Source organism: Pipra filicauda, unplaced genomic scaffold (assembly GCF_003945595.2).
Source record: "Pipra filicauda isolate LSUMZ 115617 unplaced genomic scaffold, ASM394559v2 scaffold77_size3566232_pilon, whole genome shotgun sequence".
Taxonomy (NCBI): Eukaryota; Metazoa; Chordata; class Aves; order Passeriformes; family Pipridae; genus Pipra; species Pipra filicauda.
Genome location: NW_024104953.1, coordinates 2834742 through 2842789, shown reverse-complemented (window position 1 = coordinate 2842789; position 8048 = coordinate 2834742). Strand labels below are relative to the sequence as shown.

At 42.1% G+C, this 8048-nt stretch overlaps 1 protein-coding gene across 2 annotated transcripts in view; it reads right to left on the bottom strand.

The window, feature by feature from the left end:
- Nucleotides 1–8048, bottom strand: part of MACROD2 (mono-ADP ribosylhydrolase 2) — an 842329-nt gene that overhangs the window by 693093 nt on the left and 141188 nt on the right. The window lies entirely within an intron of this gene.

Below are 8048 nucleotides of genomic sequence, written 5' to 3'. Positions count from 1 at the left end.
TTTTTTTTTTTTTTTTTTTTTTTTTTTTTTTTTTTTTCAGTATCTGTTTCTTGAGAGCAAGAGAGGTGTTGATTTGATCTCAAGTCACAAAGGCAACAAGCAGTACTCATACAGCTTGTATGTGTCAAACAGGAATCCAGGTTGGACCATCTCTGACAATGGAAATTAGGAGAGGAAAATTCTTTGCTCTTTGTGGTTACCAACATTTCAGCACAAATCCCTTCTGTGTTATACCACAGAAACATCATTCTACATATCCTACCAAAAGTCTCCATGACCAGAATACTCACCTGAAAACCGATTTCTGATAACCAGTGCAATTTATGTAACATAAACTTCTGCTGCAATATTTGGGACTTCATAAGCAAAAGGGGAAAAATACTGAATCACTTAGGAAATGATCCCAGCTCAGTGCAAGGGTCTCTTACTACAGATGAAATACTCTTTTTTCCAAGATGCTCTGGTCTGATCTTCTCACATGTCCTTTCCCGTCAGTATAAAGGGTCTCTACACCTTTCAGCCCATTTTCAGCACCACAGAGTTTGCAGATGACTGTGCCAAGAAGGCAAAAGAGAGTTCAGAGTGTTTACTCACAGTAGGTTCAATGTCCAGGTAAATGAAAGGACAACTTTCCAGCCGAAGTGGAACCCCCAGCAAGACCTGTATCAGCCTAAGGAATGGCATCACACACCTACAGCATTTGGACAGATGTAATCAGCAATATTTCTCTTCTTCCTTGAGTCAGTTCCATCATTAAAAATAACTCTGGGAGGCTGGCTGTTTCCTAAACTAATTCTCCAAAAGACTGAGCACAACAGATAGTTTGTTCACTCCCAAACACCAGCGTCAAGCAGAGGAAAGACAAACAGAGCAGTAACAATAGTTAAAACATCTTGGAGTAACTCCTGAGTTGAAAAATCAGGACAGACAAAAGTACCACAGATATTAATAGTGCTGAACCAAGCACTGGTAGAATCCAGCAAACCAATCATATCACCTGAGAAATACATTACTGTGCTTAGAATCCAAAACGTCTCTAAGTCACACAATTTATTGCCTCAAATCCCAATTATAAGACTCAATCAGCAGATGCTTCTCTGACACCGTGTAACGTGCACCGTAAGAGGCCTGAAATCTAAAAGCTTAAAATCAAATTACAATAATTTATCTGACTGCTTTGCAGAGACTGGAATTACATGTTATGTTATGCCAAATATTCCACATCTAAACCCCTTCATATTCTGAGGTGGAAAAAAAAAAAGGCAAAAGACAGTCAGTCACAAGCTTCTGCAACTCATTTCTGGAAAAAGAAAGAACTTCTTACTTTTTTAGTTTCAGTGTAACATTTTGTTCTAGATATACATATATATATATATATTTAATACAAGCTCATGCTAGCAAAAATCAGAACTAGGAAGCTGTTATAGATCTAAGAATGTCATACTAAGAGAGTTTTGGGTTTTTTCCCTCAGAAGCAAAAATTCCCCCTCAGCTCCAACTTCTTTTCCATCAGAATTTAATATCTGATCACATAACATTTTCCTAAGGAAAAAGCAGCCCTTCAGTCTTTCAAATTGCAAGCAGGCTTCCAGGCCACTGGAAAACCTGTTGACACTACTGCTGAAGAAAAGAAATAATTCACTTTTCCTGTCTAACGCAACCTAATCTGTTGAATTTCCATGCAAGGCATTCTGAAATTCAGCAAAATGGTTTCCATACAGATGCCAACACTGAAATGAGCGTTTGTGCCTCAAAATTGCACCTTCCATTATACTTAGGATGCACAGATTTGAAAGATCCTGCAGCCTGGTCCCAATAGGATCAGCCATTATACTTGTATTAACCCACTGCAGCATCTCCTTCCATCTGTAATTCAGTGCATTAGGTAATGAGCTCCGGCAATTTGCAAAATGTTTTTTAAAACTGCTCTAAATCACATCAGAGACTACAGACAAAACTGAGTAACCTGCTTATTATTTCACAAAGCATTTCCATAAAATTACGAGCCCAACAACCGTATCATAGCTTTGGTAAAAATAAAAAATGATGCGACCATAGAATAAAACCCAAGACCATTAAACTCTACTGCTTTTTTTTTTTTTCAGAGAGATTAACAAGAGCTACACAATTTAAAGCTACTTAAACACAACTGTCGCTGCATAAATAGTCAACATCACAGTTTCACACCGTTTACTATAATTTCTATATACAAAAGAGACATGATCCAATCTGCCCGGATTTGCCATTCCAAGGATTTGCCATTCCACAATGTCTAAAATGATCGTGAAAACAAAAAAGGGAAAAAAAAAAAAAAGAGCTAAAACTCTTTTATTTTGGGTTGGTTTGGTTTTTTTTTTTACAAAGCTGGGAAGAGTTCTGAGTTTCCAAAGCGTTTTCAAAGGAAGTCATCACACAGTGCTGCTTCCCACAAGGCCGTCTGGAAAAATCCCTGCCCTAGAGAAGAAGAGAGATCTCACTGCTGCCCGTGTCAATTGTCAGAGCACATAAACTCCCTGCCGCTGGATTTCAAAGCTGACACTTGTTTTGATGCCGAGGAGGCACCAGCAGTGCTCAGGGAAGGCACCAGCACTGCTCAGCCAGAGACTCCCGAGGATTTGCTGGCTCCATGCGCAGTCCCCCGGGATCCGGGCGGGTGCAGCAGCAGCAGAGCCACGGGACCAGCTCAGGGAAGGGCTTTTACAGCACCTCTGCCTGTGAAAAGGGCCACATACTCCATGTTCTACAGGCCTTCCCTTGGCATGGCTGCAGAAAAAGGGCGTCGAAGCCAAGACTCCCCTTGCACTCGGCTGCATCCAAGGAAAGCGAACGCTGGCGAGACATTTAAGAGTTTAAATCTGGAAAAACCTAGAGGTGGATGCAGCCTGAGCCTGCCTTCTGGGCCCCTGCCAGCACTCAAAACCTTCCTGCTCCCTGAATTCTCCTTTTCCCTGTCACTTTTTATAATACACAACCCAGCAGCCTTCCAGGAAATGTCCCTGCAGTCCCTTCAGCCACAGGCACGTTACCTGCAGGAACGAGACGCAACCTAAGGAGGGATTATACGGAATTTCTGTTCACAGTTATTTCTCCCTCACAGCATCAGGGATTTTTAGAAAGGTTGGAGTTACTCTTTGTAGCCCCAGTTTCTCTCTGATCAACCCTTCTCCTCTGTTACAGGGAATTTGTCCAACAGTGTTGTCACAGTACCACCGCAGGGCAAAGCTGAGCTGTCACTCTCACTCCCGGTTTCCGATCTCGGAGAGATGCAACCGATGGGACACTCGCAGCACACACCAGGAATTCTGCAATCATTTATGCCAGGGAACCACTTTTTAACAACGTTATAATGTTTTGAAAACTCCCTTTGTGCCAAGATCCTTCACACAGAACGCAAGTTCCTTTCTGACAGGCAAGAGCCCTGGTTTGTGTTCGTACCATAGATGTGCCTGAATTTCAGTGCTTTATAAGCCTCGCTAGGAAATGTCTGTTCATCTGTACTGCATGTACCTTTTTTTTTCCCCTTCTTGGAAATCACACTGGAGCTCATCTGCAGCAATGAAGGCACCCATCTGAATTCCTCCCCCCTCAGCCTCCTCAGCGCAGCTTTACAAGTTCCCACCTCGCATTTCCTCGATTCCAGGAGAAGGTGACAGTCTCTGCAATAACAACGTGCAAGCTAAAACTCTGTAACCTTCAACAAGTTCCTGAAACCTGCAACTGATACAGATTTCTCTGAGGAGTAAATACCAGCAGAAAACTGACTTTCAATTCAAATGCTCCTTCTCACCATGTTTTTGTTTGCAACGTTATTTCCAACATCAAGATTACGGCATCTGAAAGGCCTGAGGTACCTGACATTTTTGAGTGGTACTTGCCACTCCTTGGGAGAGGAAAATCATGAAAAATGGGGAAAAGAGAAGCCTAGTCTGGTGTTAACCTTCTTGCAACCAATCCTTTCAACTCAGCTCACTAATGTTTGGGGTAGAGTACAAGGTGCACAAAGAATATGATGAACCATCAGCAGCTCCTCCCTTCTCTCCCCTCTGTTCCCATCCAGGCCATACACAACTTCTTTTACAGAGGTGATTATTACTTTTCTCTTTAGTTCCACGTTTTCCATTCCTGAGCAAAGTTTTCCAATTCTGAAGGAGCTCCCCCTTCTCATCCAAAAAAAAAGGGAGGAAAACTTGATAGTTGGTGGATTCTGGAGCCTTTTGAAACATCTCATTTTACAGAAATATGTTATTTCCAACCAACCCATTCTTATTGTTCATTAGTACACAACCAGCTTTTTTATTGCAAAATAACACTTAGTGAGAAATAGTCCTTTTGCAGATCTCATTCTTTTGCTATTTTTCGCCCAGCTCGAATGCATACACACAATAAATAAGCTATAATTTTGGTTCTAAAACAGCTGTCATCTCTCATAAAAACTTGCTGCTCACAAGCAATGTTTGTTGCACATCCAATCCTATAAGGATATAATACCCCTAATTATGCTATTGTTATTAGGCAATCATAACAGATACCATATGGACTTTAAAGTGGCTCCGAGAACCATTTTTTAATAAATGTGACTCATTTTGCAAGAAAAATCCATGCCCCAAACTGCACTCTGTTGGTAACATACATAACTCACTCTGTTTGGGGTGGGTTTGTGCTGTATGTAGCGGGAGCAACAATACAACTCACAGCTTCTATTGAGATCTCACTTTCAAAGGCTCTCCAGACTCACTGCACATCATGTTTTTAATACAACAGTGACTGCGTGCCAGAATTCAATGCTCCTGCAAATATGCCAACTTGTAGCTACTTTCAAAATGAGCTACTCACTAGGAATTAGTGCCAGGGTAAATCAATGGCACATTCAGCTGGATGTCCCAGCTCTACAAAATGAATTATACGCTATATACAGTCCTTTTGTGCACGTCTGTCTTTTTTGCATCTTTATCAACGGAGGCTGAAAGGACTAGAAATGAAGTTCCAGAAGGCTGTCAATTATCCAGCCAAGGATTAGCAGAACAGGAAGCAATTTTGTCTACCTGCACGTTTGAATACTGCATCCACGTATCGGAATTAAATTCTACACTGTCTAAAACATTTCACCCATTCACAAAAAAAAAAAAAAAAGCCGCTTTCTTCAGATTGTTCCCCCTGTGACACACACACACAGAGCACTGGGATGCTCAGAGCTGCACCAGCAGCCTACTAATAGCTGAGGGGAAAGGAAAAAAAAAAAAAAAAGAAAGTCACTAAAATTGAGGGGATCAAAACTGAACTTCTGAATGCTCAGACCAGAACTCGCGACTTGCCAGCGGCAGCTGGTACGGACACAAGGAGGAACGGCAAACCAGGAGGTGGATCACACGTGCCTCTGCACATGGGACAGCTGGACCGGGAAAATGGGGGCCCTGGGGAGCTGGGAGAAGGAAGGGAAGATGCTGAAGCCAGATATCAGACCTGACTTTGGTCCCACCCCCTGTGGCAGCGGCCTCCCTGCTGGGGAAGGAGCAGATCATCAAACAGGGTAACCCTCTCATCCCCTTGGTTCTTCGATAAACCACAGTGTCCACACCTACTGTGGACTGGAGGGGTTATCCCCCCCACCTTTTTTTTCTTTCCAATGTTTCTCAATCATGACATGGAGTCCATTTCCTTTTTTTAAAAAAAAAAAGAGACACTTTACCAATCCACAGGGCTCTTATTGCCAATTCCAACAAGCCTGAGAGCTGTCCACTCTTACAGTCCACACCTCTGACCAAACAGCAGGTAAATTTTAAAAATAACTGAAGCTCATGGAGCTGTGTTTGTGATGGAGAGGGCAGCCTTCTCCACAAGGCTAAACATCAGTTTGCAGAAGATGTTTCAGCAGCCTGACTGGGTCCCATTTATAAAACCTTCTTATTCACTACCCTTTCATTCCGTTCTGACATTCAATCAATTTTCCATCCACATCTCAAACATGCCTTACGAGTTTTGTGCATTTGTACCACGTGTTAAGCATCTCCTCCTACAGAACCAGCCTCCTTTATCTACTCCAACCTCAGAGGAACATGTCTAATTTCACCTGACTTCCCCATTCAGAGATAGTATATCGTATTTATTTTCGTATGGATTATGCACAGTGCCTTAGGTGCTTATGCTGTGGGCATTTTATAAGTGTAAACTTGATTGATTGGTCACAAGACTGTTTTGGATGGCTGTAAAATGGATTTGGCCCCCAGCCACGGTTTGCCCAGCACAGATATACTGTAGGACTGAGATAACTCCAAGAATTCATAACACATATGGCTAAGAAATATTACGAACCCCCATTAGAACGGTCGGCATTACACAGGCACCGCCAAACATTTCTCAATGGCAGTGCATACTACAACACGTAAGAGAATTCTGGCTGGGTATTTATCAGGAGAGGAGCCTTATGAAAATGTGTTTTCAATAACTGGTGTGAAGTCAGCCCACTCTCTGCTGATTAGATGCAGTCTCAGTTCAGAAACAGCCTTATTCAGCAGAGTGGGAAGCAATCACTCGCCGTACACGGGCTTCAGTTGGGAGCTTCACGCTTTATGCTGAGCGACTAAATGCAGAAAAGATCCAAGATGACTGCATTAATTGCCACCTTCAACTTGAATGGCAGAAAGAAACCCAAAATCTAACTCCAAATCTCCACCTGGATTCTTTTTCCATGGCTTTTTCAAGAGCTGCTTCAAAAAGCCCCCTTTGTAAGATTAACTCGCTGAAGCAATGCTGTTCGATCGAGGGACAAAGGTACCACCATCCGCCACCACCAGCCATGGTTTTCATATAAACCAGACAAGCTTGATATCAAGACTTTTCTCACATACAGAATAGTATCTTCATACCATTTGACGCTTCCCTTTCAAGTTACTGACTTGAGTTTTCAGTTTTAATAGTTACAAGGGAGCCCTCGTGTAAGATGATGTTTCCACTCTCGAAATCTGATCTTTAAGACTATTAGTCTTGAGAGAAGAACTGGAGCATCTTCAAAGCAGTTAAGTCATCAGCATAACCACTTCACACACGAGATTAAAGCAAGATAAAACACTCTTATACTCCTCAAGCCATAACTTTCTAGGGCTCTAGAGTTTCCCAATATTGCACTAATAATGGAAAAGACTGCAGCCCCTACAGAAAACCTTGCAAGGGATCATCCACTATTCTATTACTGCACTACCTTCAAATAATATTCAAACCAATAAATTCCACTTTACACATGATTCTCTTTTTTTAATGTATTTGCATAATAACATCTGTAACATGTGGCAACATTACAGCTGCCTTGATATGTAGGGTCTGGGTTCTTACAAGCATTTGAGAAAGAATTTATTTTTAATCTTTATGGTTTGAATAATCCTCTCTATATTAACTCACACATACAACTTCACTGCTAGTATGAAGCAAAATACTTGATTCAGAGGAGGGCTGGGTGAGTATCTTCTCTTTGCAGAAGAAGCTTGGGTCCAACCACAAACAGCATGAAACTCTCTCATGAGCCTCTCAACTTTTGACGTAGTTATTTGACCAACCTCAACCAAGGACAAAGCAGCATTTGTCCAAGCATTTGTCCAAGCCAGAGACAGCCACCTCTTCCTAAAGTTTGAGTCAAGTCAGAGTGGAATCATGAATCTTATCTGCAGGAAAAGAGGTCAGATTTTTTTTCTCCCGTAATAAAACCTGAAATAATTTCCAGGTGATGTGTGCAAAAAGCTCCACTGGACACCACCAAAGCAGCACTGCTAAGGAAAAAACACCTCTTTCCCCTTCAAGACAGTCCTGCTGTTAACTTATGAATGTCCCTGCAGGCTGATTCACTGCAGCACCAAAGCATATGTTCACCTTTAAGCACACATATAGTCAGGACTGACGTCAGGGAATGAGGTCCATGGTAATGCTTTGCTGGATCAGGTCCTAGCCCACAGTTGGTTACCCACTTAATCTGCTGCTCATCATCTGTGTGCTCACAGGGCCCTGGAAGGTGGCACAGGAAAATAGGAAAAAAAGATACAGGGACAAGATGCACCTTTATG